Consider the following 14,143-nt stretch of genomic DNA (forward strand, 5'->3'; position numbering starts at 1 on the left):
AAACATAGAGTGTAGGTCTTCAAGCTCCTGTACCTCCTCCCTGATGGTAGCAATGAAAAGAGGACATGTCCTGAGTGATGGGGGTACTTAATGATGGATGTCGCCTTTCTGAGGCATCAACTTTTGAAGGTGTCCTGGATGCTGAGGAGGTTAGTTCCCATGATGGATTTGGCTGAGTTTACAACTTTCTGCAACTTTTTCTGATGCTGTGCAGTGGCCCTTCCATACTAGACAGTGAAATAACCAGTAAGAATGCTCTCCACTGTACATCTGTAGAAATTTGCTAGAGCCTTTGGAAACATACCAAGTCTCCTCAAACTCCTGATGAAATATAGTTGCTGTCGTGCTATCTTTGTAATTGCATCAATATGTTGGGCCCAGGATAGATTTTTAGAGCTGTTGCCACCCAGGAACTTAAAGCTGCTCACCCTTTCCACTGTTGATCCCGTGATGAGGGCTGATTTTCTCAACTTCCCCTTCCTTGAGTGCACAATCAGTTCCTTGTTCTTACTGATATTGAGTGCAAGGTTGTTGTTGTAACAGCACTAATCTATCCTGTATATCTCCACACCACTATTTGAAGTTAAGCAAACAATAGATATGTCATCAGCAAAATGATTGAACATTGAACATTGAACGTTGAAGTCTAGCATATCAGCAAAATGATTGAACATTGAACGTTGAAGTCCAGCATATCAGCAAAATGATTGAACATTGAACTTTGAAGTCCATACAGATGCTGGATCCATTCCCATTCCAATGTGTCTATCCAGGACTTCCTCCACTGTTGTGATGAGGCCACACTCAGGCTGGAGGAACAACACCTTATATTCCACCTGAGTAGTCTCCAACCTGATAGCATGAACATTGATTTCTTGAACTTCTAGTAATGGACCCCCTCCTCACCATTCCTCATGCCCTTTACCCTCTCTCACCTCATCTCTTTGTCTGCCCATTGCCTCCCTCTGGTGCTCCTTCCCCCTTTTCTTCTTTCATCCTCTTCTATCAGACTCTCCCTTCTCCAGCCCTGTATCTCTTTCACCAATCAACTTCCAAGCTCTTTACTTCATCTCTCCCCCTTCAGGTTTCACCCATCACCTTGTGTTTCTCTCTCCCCTCCCTCCACCTTTTAAATCTACTCCTCAACATTTTTTTCTGCAGTCCTTCTGAAGGGTCTCGGCCTGAAACATCAACTGTACTCTTTTCCATAGATGCTGTCTGGCCTGCTGAGTTCCTCCAGCATTTTATGCATGTTGCTTGGATTTCCGGCATCTACAAATTTTCTCGTGTTCAGAGTGGGCTTCCCTCTACATTGGAGAAAGCAAAGGGAGATTTGGTCGATGTTTTTGTAGGGAACCTGCATTCAGTCCACAAGGAGTCCCTGAGCTTCCCATTGTTCAGACAAAATATGGGACATGCTCCAGAAATTGGACCTAATACCCCCTCAAAACCAAATCCAACAAGTTCAGATAAATAGTCTTTCTCTCTTGCATTTAAACTGACCAGTTTTGGTGTAAGGACAAGGAAAGCTCTGGTGTTCAGTCTGCGGGGAAGAGGCCACGCTTCTTTCTCTCTGAATACTTCCTTACTTGCTGGGATTTCTGGCATTACCTTTTATTTAATAATTTCAGCAATTGTTGGCTTTGTATCTCTAAATACTCTCTCTCTCTCTGTTCTTTATGACGTCTTGAAACACCAGATACAACTTTCATTAGCCCACTCCTCAGCATTTTGAAATGATATTTTACTTGCATCAACTTTTCAATGCCAGAAATCTCTCACTCACAGCCTCAGAACACTTGAAAAGCTGACAGTAAACAAAATAATGTCTAGGTACTTTCCCTGCCTTCACCACAGCCCAGGTTGCAATGTCGCTCCTTTTTTGTCAACCAGTCTCAAAATTATTGCAAAATTCAGCAAATGTGAATACTGTACATATTAGTACAAGCAACACACACAAAATGCTGGAGGAACTCAGCAGGCCAGGCACCTATTAATACAATTCTACCACAATCACTGGACGTATAGGAGGATTCTTTTTTTAAAAATAAATTTGGATGCGTTTTCTTTATATTTTCTCCCATTATTGCAAAACCCGATTTACCACATTCTTATCAATCTCATGGTATACGCACTGCCAACTCACTCTTATCAAAAGACTTGACTTCCTTTTCGAGATGCAAATTCAACAATATCAGCTCCTATTTCCTCAAAGCATGACCAATGCTGGCGGGCAGTTCGAGGAGCAACGCCGCCGCAGCGTGAACGAAGGGAGCTAAACGCTCTCTTTTGACTACCGTTACCTAGCGGCAGCTAAGCCAGTACTCATCTAGGGGCACACAGGTACGTGAAATCTGCGAGAAGAGCTTGGTGGAAGCAACAGGAAGAGAAAGTGTACGCAGAGGAAGCGTGCTGTCAGTGCGGGACGGTGTAGTTCCTAGCCCGTTGCTTAGCGTTCTCTCCCGAAGAGCTCCGCGCAACTATGGAACCAAGCGAAATAAAGTGAAGCTCTTTGCTTCCAGGATCTGGACATGTAGTAAGTTTTTGCATTGCTGCTACCGTAATGTCAGTTTATTCATCTCTTACAGTTTCAAGGCTAATTGCACCGTACGATGTTTTCATTCTTGTTACGGCAATGGTATTTACATTTTTACATAAATACGCAGGCGTATGTTATGTCCCCCCTTGTTTTGTTGTACAGTGCCGAGAAGCCGAGGATGCAGTCAGACCTCACTTCTTTTCTTGGCATTTAAACTGTTGCTTTTTGGCATTGGGGGGCTCCGCGCGTAAAATAAATAATTCAGTGCAGTAGTGGGGAATAGCTCTTCCTTGTAGCCTAAAACCCAGTACTGTACTTATAAAGAGTAGATAGTAGTACAAGAGGGCAAACCTGGTTTTTCGGAAGTTCTTGTCAAAAAATAGGCTGCACGTTCATTAGGAATGCCGCCGGAGCACGGCCTAGATTGGGGTTCTGCTTGGATGTAAGTTGCGTCCTTCTGCAATTTTACAGTACAGTGTCTCTTACACTGTAATCTTGTGCCGCTCGAGAGATAATATCCCAGAACTTTCTGGAGCGGCCCATCTCACGACCTGGTCCTTCAGTAAGACCTTTTTGAACTTTTTGCCCCACATTTTTTTTACTTGCCTTGTAATTTGACGGACGGCAACTAGTAATGTGACAACGATAAAAGTACTGTAACAATTTTAATGTATGATAGAATCAGCTGCATATCGATTAAAATTAACAAATAGAAGGTGACAGATTTATATAGCGCCTCGCAATTTAACACTACCTTTCAGCGAGTGAAGTCCTTTATTGGAAGTAAACGGGGTTGCCAGTACACTAGTCAGTAAGAACAATCAAACGGCAATGCGACAATGCAAGGTGATTTTTTAATAGAAATTATTTTAATTTATTCCGTTCTTTTTGCAATTTATTGATACTGAGAAACTGTTGGTGAACAATTGCCTTTTCTGCTTGTAGTTTTTTTTCCGAACTAGCCGCAGCCCAGCGACTCGCTTATTTACGACTCGCCTTAAATGCAGCTCTAGGAACATACAACAAACTTGACAAACGTCAGGGCAAAGTAATCCACTTGAATGGCACCACATCCATCACCCTAAGTGTTTACTCCCTATACCACCGTACTGTGTGCCATCTAAAAATGCACGGAAGTTTTTGTTACCTAAGCTTTTCATCTCAAGTGTGCAATACGGGAATATCAACAACTGCAGGTTCTTCTTCAAGACGGCATTCTACCCTGACTTAGAAATATCTCATCATTCTTTCATCATCACTGGAACCCCTCCCCAACAGGATTGTGATAATACCTTCACCGACAGGGGTGCCACGGTAGCGTAGCTGTTAGAGCGATACTGTTGCTCGGGGGAACCAACATTCGGAGTTCCCTGAACACCAGAGAAAGCAGGATCTCCCAGTGGCCACACATTTTAATTCTCCGTCCCATTCCCATTCTGATATGTCTATCCACGGCCTCCTCTACTGTCAAGATGAAGCCACACTCAGGTTGGAGGAACAACACCTTATATTCCCTCTGGGTAGCCTCCAACCTGATGGCATGAACATTGACTTCTTTAACTTCTGTTAATGCCCCACCTTCCCTTTGTACCCCATCCCTTATTTATTTATTATTATTATTAATTTTTCTCTCTCTTTTTTCTCCCGCTGTCCCTCTCACTATAACTCCTTGCCCATCCCCTGGGCTCCCCTCCTCCTTTCTTTCTCCCTAGGCCTCCTGTCCCATGACCCTCTCCCTTCTCCAGCCTCATATCCTTTTTGCCAATCAACTTTCCAGCTCTTAGCTCCATCCCTTCCCCTCCTGTCTTCTCCTATCATTCCGGATCTCCCCCTCCCCCTCCCACTTTCAAATCTCTTATTGGCTCTTCCTTCCTGACAAAGGGTCTCGGCCCGAAACGTCAACTGTACCTCTTCCTATAGATGCTGCCTGGCCTGCTGCATTCACCAGTATCTTTTATGCGTGTTGCTTTAATTTCCAGCATCTGCAGATTTCTTCATGTTCTCGGAGTTCAATTCTGGCACTGTCTGTAAAGAGTATGTACGTTCTCCCCGTGAAGGAGTGTCTGTCCGGTTATTCTAGCTGTTCCGGTTTCCACCGCAGTCAAAAAGTCAGTTAGTCATTAGGAATTTTCTATGACTAGGTTAGGTTGGGTTGCAGGGTGGAGTGTCCTGCTGGTCCTGAAGGACCTCAATGTTAATCAAAAATCTCTCATTGCAGATCTAGGACAAACAATTAATCAGGCATCAGTTGTCAACTCTGCTCTTAAACGCATCTCCCCCATTTCACGTACATCTGCTCTCACTCCATCCTCCCACCACCCCACTAGGAATAGGGTTCCCCTGGTCCTCACCTACCACCCCACCAGCCTCCGGGTCCAACATATTATTCTCCGTAACTTCCGCCACCTCCAACAGGATCCCACCACTAAGCACATCTTTCCCTCCCCCCCCTCTCTGCATTCCACAGGGATCGCTCCCTACACAACTCCCTTGTCCATTCGTCCCCCCCATCCCTCCCCACTGATCTCCCTCCTGGCACTTATCCGTGTAAGCGGAACAAGTGCTACACATGCCCTTACACTTCCTCCCTTACCACCATTCAGGGCCCCAAACAGTCCTTCCAGGTGAGGCATCACTTCACCTGTGAGTCGACTGGGGTGATATACTGCGTCCGGTGCTCCCGATGTGGCCTTTTATATATTGGTGAGACCCAACACAGACTGGGAGACCGCTTTGCTGAACATCTACGCTCTGTCCGCCAGAGAAAGCAGGATCTCCCAGTGGCCACACATTTTAATTCCACATCCCATTCCCATTCTGACATGTCTATCCACGGCCTCCTCTACTGTAAAGATGAAGCCACACTCAGGTTGGAGGAACAACACCTTATATTCCGTCTGGGTAGCCTCCAACCTGATGGCATGAACATTGACTTCTCTAACTTCCGCTAGGCCCCACCTCCCCCTCGTACCCCATCTGTTACTCATTTTTATGCACACATTCTTTCTCTCACTCTCCTTTTTCTCCCTCTGTCCCTCTGAATATACCTCTTGCCCATCCTCTGGGTCACCCCCCGCCCCCTGTCTTTCTTCCCGGACCTCCTGTCCCATGATCCTCTCGTATCCCCTTTTGCCTATCACCTGTCCAGCTCTCGGCTCTATCCCTCCCCCTCCTGTCTTCTCCTATCATTTTGCATCTCCCCCTCCCCCTCCAGCTTTCAAATCCCTTACTCACTCTTCCTTCAGTTAGTCCTGACGAAGGGTCTCGGCCTGAAACGTCGACTGCGCCTCTTCCTATAGATGCTGCTTGCCCTGCTGCGTTCACCAGCAACTTTGATATGAGTTGTTAACTGTGATGTTTTCCTCCCTGAATGACCTTGCTCCAATTATTAGACAAAGTCCTCTTCTCAATCGGAAGGAATAATTTTGTACTCCCTAATCTAACGATTTCCAAATATGTATCTTGAAATAATCAAAGCAAAAAATAGTCATCTAAAGTCTAGGCTTCTCTTTTTGGTGTCTAGGTATCATTCCAGTAAAGTACTCACACTCCTTTCAAGATCAATAATATTCTTCTGAACTGGAGATTCTATTTGGATGTTTTAAAATATATTTGCTTTGGGATCTGCATAAATACCTTTCTGATTTCCTTCGGAGAAGTCTAGGAATAGAAGGACAGCCCTTTAGAACAGTGATGAGGAGGAATTTTTTTTAGCCAGAGGGTGGTGAATCTGGATTTCATTGCCACAAACAGCTGTAGAGTCCAAATCATTGGGTATATTTAATGCAGAGGTTGATAGGTTCTTGATTAGTTTGGACGTCAAAGGGTATGGGGAGGAGGCAGGAGAATGGAGTCAAAAGATAATAAATCAGCCAATATGGAATAGCAGAGCAGACTCAATGGGTTGAATGTCCTTATTCTGCTTCTATCTCGTATGGTCTTATGAATTGCAAATACGACCATTGACCATGAATGAACAGCTGAGCGAATAAAGGAAAAAGTGCACCAGAGTTACATCAGTTACAGAAATTGAAAGTGAAAGCAGAAAGATTAGGTAAAGAGAGTTTATGAAAAAAAGACAAAAGAACCTTTCAAAGATGCCCAACAGTAATTTAGAATCTGAAGCATGACACACCACCATTTAAACAGTTCATTTTCTGAAATAAGAGAGGAGAGTTGGCCTTATACTGATATTTGTGACACCATAAAATAGATTATTCTACTGAGAACTTTCTGCCATAGATTTATACAGTAACTTGATAAGGGCAAGTTGCAGTTTTTGCATAATTGTAGATGTTCAAATCAGTCAATTTTGTAGACAGGAATTGGCAAATTATTACATGAATACAAGTAAGCAGAATTAAACAATGCTACCTTAGCTGTATAATCCTGGTCAAGATGTTCGACAATCTTGTTAGGTAATTAGTAAGTGACAATTTCCACAGTAGATTGTGAGTTTGATATATTTCTCTCTGATGGTTATCAATATATTGATTGAGACTAATATAGGGATGGGGAAAAGCAATTCAGATCCTTGATGTGTTTTTCCTTTTAAATGGATCGATTTACAGTAATTAGATCATAGCTGTATCTAACTTACTTTTCACCCATATACGTTCACATCTCATGCCCACCTAGAATATTTCAATTAACTGAATTAGATCATTGACTAAATCCTTTTAGGATAGCTATATGTGCTATCTTTATGCAAAAAATACTTCCAGTTTTTTTCCAATTTTTGTTATGTTTTGGATGCTCCCTGTCATGTATAAAGAGACATTTGAGTCTGAAGCAAACCTGTAGAAGAAACTCAAAATATATAAAGTTTTTATATCTTTTAGATTACTGCTTATAAAGTATATTTGGAAGTAGTTTAAAGACTGGTTCTTTCATATATTAATGATTACCATACTCTTTGCCCTCTGAAAATTGCTTACTAGTCCCTAACAATCCCTACAACAAAAAAATGCAGCTTGTGTTTTTTTTACCTTATTCTCAATTAGATCACCCACAACTTGTTTACTGGTGAGAATACTTCCATCTTTTGTAATTCCTCCAGTTCCCAACTGATCAGTGAGGATCTCATGCTGTTAAGCCTCTCTGAGCATAAATGCCAAATATTCAGCATGACATGAAAATATTTTAATTTCTTTCTTTCTTTTTAAATCTTTTTATTAATTTTCCAAAAATTATAAACAGAATAACAATATTGATACAGAGAGATTGGAATAATCTTATTGTTGATAAATGTGTGCAAAAAAGATTTCAAATAATACAGGTGTAATAGACTTCCGAACTCTTAATATAGTTAATCATAGAGAAAAAAGAAATAAAAAGAAAAATAAAATACAAAGAAACCCCCCCCCCCAAAAAAAACTAAATACTAAACCCCCCAAAAAAGAAGCAAACGGAACAAAGCAAGGCTGGACCAATATCTTAAATGGAATACGTTCAATAATGTCGTCAACTCCGCTCTTCCATTCATATATTTTAAGTTAATAAGAAGGATTCGGAAAGGTCAAATTACATCATATGAAAATGTTGAATAAATGGTTTCCAAGTCCCTTCAAATTTAACTGAAGGATCAAAAATGTCACTTCTGATTTTTTCTAAATTTAAACATGATATAGTTTGGAAAAACCATTGAAATGTGGTAGGAGGGTTGGTCTCCTTCCAGTTCAATAAAATGGATCTTTTGGCCATTAAAGTAACAAATGCGATCATCCGATAGGCTGAAGGGGATAAAAATCTATGTTCTGTCATTGGCAAACCAAAAATTTTAATTTCTAAACATGAAATGATTACATCTTTCAAGATCCAGTACTTTTTATCCTGGTTTTAGTTTGTGCTTAAAGTTCATTCCTTGCTATTTTTTTCCAGGTGAATTTGCATGGAAGTATTTAATGGTAATCCTAACAAATCACTTGTCTCTTTCAAAAAAATGTTGCAATCATCCTAGATGAGGCAGCCTAGTTTCAGTAAACATTCATGGCATATTGCAGGAACCCAGGCTCAATCCTGAACTTGGCTGCCACCCATCTGCAGTTTTTATATTTCCAACGTAGGATTCTCTTTGATGCCCCAGTTTTCTCTTGATCCTGAAGGTGTGGTGGAATGTTAACTGGATGCAATAGATTACCGCACGTGCAGGCAGGTGACAGGAACATTAAGACAAAGTTGAATGTCAGCAGGGAAACAAGTGAGAACCTGCATCGCCTCGAAGGGTTAAATAGTGCCGTTCCAAATCCTAAGCAAATCTGAACAAATATGCCAATAAAACATATCACCCAATCTGGAACTAGTTCATAAACTTTGAGCTATCGAAAGGAGACAAGCACCAACCTTTGTCAAACAAGTTACTCCACTCACTAAATTTGCTGGGGATTTGGGCCAATGTCTGTGTATGTAATCTCAAAGCCCTAATGCTTTAGAACATTTAGGATGAGTGAGCTCATTCCTGTGATTTATATTTTGCAATCAAAGGAGAAATTATTCTGTAAAACCAATGAATAGAACGACGGAAAGCAAAAAAAACTTTGCAAGTGCAACAGTAAAACTATCCATGTAACAAGAATTAATTTTCTCTTCTGTTGAGCACAGCAGGTAAGTAGGACACCAGAAGAATAAACACCCAGGTTGCAATAATTTGGTTAATTTATTTATTCCAGGAGGGAGCAACAGTGAGATTGCTGGTCTGTTATTGTCCTGACTAGTATTCAATGATTCAGATTGCTTGCTTGTTCAGTTATATTTCAGGTTAAGGCAAGGCTGGGTTTGATTCAATGACAGAATAGTATTGTTTATATTTCATTGTATTTTTATCTTGAAAGATTATGCAAATTGTTAGTCATATGAAGGTAATCATGGCTTGTAGTGGATATATAGCTTCATCTCATAAAATGTGGTATTAGCAGTGGTTCATGGCCGTGTGAAAGTAGGTAACTTTGGCATTTCATATATTTAGTACACAGTTTACTTAATACCATAATAAATAATCAACCCTTTCTGTGCTCTATTGACCTTGTAGAATTTCTTATAAGAAGTTTCATGGTCAGATAAAAGTAGGGATGTCAATTCTTGTGGATGAAGTACAATTCACGTTATTATTCTAGTATTACTCAGTATAGCAATAAGTCAGATGTTCTTCTTCCAAGACAACTGAGATGTTCTCCTTCTTCAAAGAAAGGGGTTTTCCTTCCTGCATCAACACTGCCCTCACCTGCATCTCTTCCACTTTGTGCACGTCTGCCTTAATGCCATCCTTCCGCTGCTGCATCAGGGATAGGGTTTCTTTTATCCTCATCCATCACCCCACCAGCCTCCGCATCCAGCACATCATTCTCCATAACTTCTGCCATCTCCAACGGGATCCCACCAACAAACACATCTTTCTCTCCCATCACTGCAGGGATCTCTCCTTATGTGACTCCCTTACCCACTCATCCTCCCCACTGATCTCCCTCCTGGTACTTATCCTTGCAAGTGGAACAAGAGCTACAGCTCCTCCCTCACTACCATCAGGGTCTCCAAACAGTTCTTCCAGGTGAAACAACACTTCACCAGTGAGTCTGTTGGGGGTCATCTGCTATATCTGGTGCTCCCAGCGTGGCCTCCTGTATATCTGTGAGACCTGATGTAGATCAGGAGACCTTTTCGTTGAGCACCTTTGTTCCACCCACCACAAAAAGTGAGATCATCTGGTGACCACCCATTTCAATTCTACCTCCCATTCCCATTACGGCATGTCAGTCTGTGGCCTCCTCTACTGCCACGATGAGGCCACACTCAGATTTGAGGAGCAACACCTTATATTCCATTTTTGTCACCTCCAACCTCATGATGCATGAACATCGATTTATCCAGCTTCCAGTAATTGACCCCCCCCACTCTCTCTCCTTCACCATTCCCCCATTCCCGATTCCCTCTCTCACCTTATCTTCTTACCTGCCCATCACCTCCCGCTGGGGTCCACCCCTTTACCTTTCTTCTATGGTCTTCTTTCCTCTTATGTCATATTCCCCCTTCTTCAGTCCATTACCTCTTTCACCAATCAACTTCCCAGCTCTTTACTGCACCCCCCCCCGCCCACCTTCTTATTTTGACTTCTCACCTTCCCATCCAGTCCCGATGAAGGGGCTCATCGGTAATTTTTAAACCCACTCTCACACCAATGTGGCGAGCATTTGGTCTATGATGACAGACGAGAGAATTTCGTTTAGCTCAACTGCTGGTTTTATGGTGACAAGCACAAAACCAGACTGGGTGCTAAGACCCAGGGAGTATGGCCACTCCGTCACATACAGGTGATTATTACACACCCCGGTTACAGTCAGGGTGACCCAAAAACACTCATGCGAATAACTGTATAACCCATTCTAAAATGTAACAATAAATGAACTTAAACATCCCACTATAATCCCACAAAAGCATTTTAAAACAAGGACAATAAATAGCACTGGCCACCAGGAATGTGGTGCGGGCTGTCGACCATGCACTACAATACATTACCTCGTAGTGTAGGTAAGGGACAAAAAAATTCAAGAGAGTGGGTAAGTAGATGGTGGTGTGACACCTAAGCTCCTTTACCTTCTGATGTCTGGTTTCAGGTTCCTAGTCTAGGTTGCAGCAGCCTGGCTGGAAAGGACACGGGCAAAGGGCGATGTTTGGGCGCAGCAGTGCCTTTCTCCTGTATAATCCTCTTGGTCGATGGGAGAAGAAATTGTTAACTTGCTGAAATTTCAATTGGAGTTCCAAAGCCACTGTAGCAATTTGTACTGCCCTTCAAGGGTTCCACAGGTCTTGAGTGGGCCATGGCAACAGTTCCACCTTGGAAAGTCTGAGTTGAATGATTTGCACAATACCTATGCCAAATTGTTGTTGAAGTCCTGCCAAGTTTATTGACATTTTGTGCAAGATTTTTAAGTGCATCAAGAATTTGGATGTAGCTAGCCATCAAATGCTGTCAGTAGCCCAGCCCGCTAGAATTGCCTCCAGGACTTTATGTAGTAGATATATAGGCATCCGTCAGATGCTGATGAGAGGCCATACAGGAGGGAGATATGCCAACTGGTGGAGTGGTGCCGCAGCAACAACCTGGCACTCAACGTTAGTAAGATGAAAGAGCTGATTGTGGACTTCAGGAAGGGTAAGACGAAGGAACACATACCAATCCTCAGAGGGATCAGAAGTGGAGAGAGTGAGCAGTTTCAAGTTCCTGTTGTCAAGATCTCTGAGGATCTAACCTGGTCCCAACATATCGATGTAGTTATAAGTGTAGCCCCCCCGGCCACCCTCAGGATCGCTCGGCTCGCTGTCGTCTAGGGAAACAGCCTCGGCCCCGCCAAACTGGGTAATAGTTTGTGTGGATGCTGTGTGAGGTACCCCACCCTGCCCAAATAACAGAAAATACACCAGATGCAATTAAATGATTCACAGTTTATAGATATTACTGGAACTATATAATTAAGAGAGAATAAAATATAAAAGGAAAATAAAAGGCGCCACACTTATCAAAGTTCAATCTCTTCGCGCACAAAACAGTTGGAGCTCAAGGACCTTCTTCTTCACCCTGCGACCCCTCGGACCACCTCAACCGGCCGCCTGGGACCAACAACGGTGGTCGACCAGATGCTCCACACGAGTCCGTCTCCGTCTCCTCGCTGAACGCCCTCCTCGGGGTCGGGCCCCGTTAGCGGACATCACAGCACCTCGTCCATCCTCTGTCTCGCTCTCCTGCCTTCTCCCCCAAAACCCTGTGCATGCAGTATCTTCAAATACACCAAAACCATAACAACTATCCCAATTGGTTCATAACGTATTTCCTATCACCCTCTAGACCAAAACAAGCTGCTAGCGCAAACTTTCTCAGCGTTTAACACAACAAAGCCGCATTCCCCAGATTAACATAACAAAGAGGCCATTTTAATTAGCCTCCACAGTAACATAAAAGTCGAAACCCCCTGACATAAGGAAGACAAGACAGCAGCTATACTTCATTAGGAGTCCAAAGAGATTTGTTATGTCAACAAATATACTCAAAAACTTCTATAGATGTACCATGTAGAGCATTCTGACAGGCTGCATCACTGTCTGGTATGGGGGCGGGGGGTGCTTCTGCTCAGGACCAAAAGAAGCTGCATAGGGTTGTAAATTTAGTCGACTCCATCTTGGGTACCTACAAAGTACCCAGGACATCTTCAAGGAGCGGTGTCTCAGAAAGGCAGTGTCCATTATTAAGGACCTTTAGCACCCAGGGCATGTCCTTTTCTCACTGTTACCATCAGGTAGGAGGTACAGAAGCCTGAAGGCACACACTCAGCAATTCAGGAACAGCTTCTTCCCCTCTGCCATCCGATTCCTAAATGGACATTGAGCCCGTGAACACTACCTCACTTTTTTAATATATATTCTGTTTTTTGCACAATTTTTAATCTATTCAATATACATATACTGTAATTGATTTACTTATTTATTTATTATTATTTTATTTCTTCTTCTTCTATATTATGTATGGCATTGAACTGCTGCTGCTAAGTTAACAAATTTCACAACACATGCCTGTGGTAATGAACCTGATTCTAATTGTCATTCTGAGTCTTTTCTGTGTGTGGAAATGTAAAATACATGACAACATACTAGTTGGACGGAAAGGTTAAAAGAGATTTCTGAACCTGGAATGCACTGCCAGTGGGGGGGGGGGGGGGGAGCGCGGAGATGTTGGAAATAAATACAATTGAAATATCCAGAGAGCAGCAGTTCTCTAGGTGAAAAAAAACTTGTTAATCAGAAAGGTCAGAGGAGAATGGCCAGACTGGTTGAAGCTGACAGGAAGGCAACAGAAACTCAAATAGCCACATGTTCAAATAGCCACATGTTCTGTGGTGTTGTACAGAAGAGCATCTCTGAATGCACAACAGATTTAAGGTTGAAGTGGATGGGCTACAACAGCAGAAGACCTGAACATACACTCAATGGCCACTTTATTAGTTGTAGGAGGTGTATTTCCAAGGCTTCCATAATATATTTTCCAGTATTATCTTAGCCAAATGTGAAAACAACCTGGTATTTGTAGCAGGTAGTTTAAACAGTGTAAGGATACTGGCTTTAAGAGTACAGAATTTCCAAATAGCTTTCATAATCAGGAAAAAGGTACGTGTTCCACTTTTGAAGTTATCACTCTGGATAGCAAATTTTTTCCAAAGTATTGATTCCTCAGCACTTTCTTCTGATTATGATAAACTGCTTGAAGCTGAATACAAATATATCAGACAACTAGTACCACATAAGAATTTGGAGAAACAAGGAATTAACATTTATTGAATATAATGTGTTTAATTGTACAATGGTGCTGACACTTTGTAATATTTCAACAAAGCTAGAACGTTTCGTTGATGATTTTTGTTTGTTCTCAGTGTCGGAGGCTTCTTGCTTAAGTGTCCAACAATAATCAGCCAGCATGGACAGAGTGGATGTGGCAAAGTTGTTTCCCATTATGGGGGAGACTAGTACGAGAGGGCATGACTTAAGGATTGAAGGGCACCCATGCAGAACAGAAATGCGAAGACATTTTTTTAGTCAGAGGGTGGTGAATCTATGGAATTTGTT

The 14,143-nt window shown here is 42.3% G+C and overlaps 1 protein-coding gene across 13 annotated transcripts in view; it reads left to right on the forward strand.

Annotated features, from left to right (window-relative positions):
• Window positions 1-2,215: 2,215 nt before the first annotated feature.
• The window catches only part of gcnt3 (glucosaminyl (N-acetyl) transferase 3, mucin type), a 147,015-nt gene continuing 135,087 nt past the window's right edge, over window positions 2,216-14,143 (forward strand). For 5 of the 13 annotated variants that reach the window (XM_063068764.1, XM_063068765.1, XM_063068763.1 and 2 more), the window contains exon 1: window positions 2,232-2,536. The gene's annotated coding sequence lies outside the window, so the exon portion shown is untranslated. Of the gene's footprint in view, window positions 2,537-14,143 lie in introns of all 13 variants that reach the window. The other 8 variants (XR_010020597.1, XR_010020598.1, XR_010020600.1 and 5 more) reach the window with 3 other exon arrangements.

The sequence above is a fragment of the Mobula hypostoma genome, chromosome 16, assembly GCF_963921235.1.
Source record: "Mobula hypostoma chromosome 16, sMobHyp1.1, whole genome shotgun sequence".
Classification (NCBI taxonomy): domain Eukaryota; kingdom Metazoa; phylum Chordata; class Chondrichthyes; order Myliobatiformes; family Myliobatidae; genus Mobula; species Mobula hypostoma.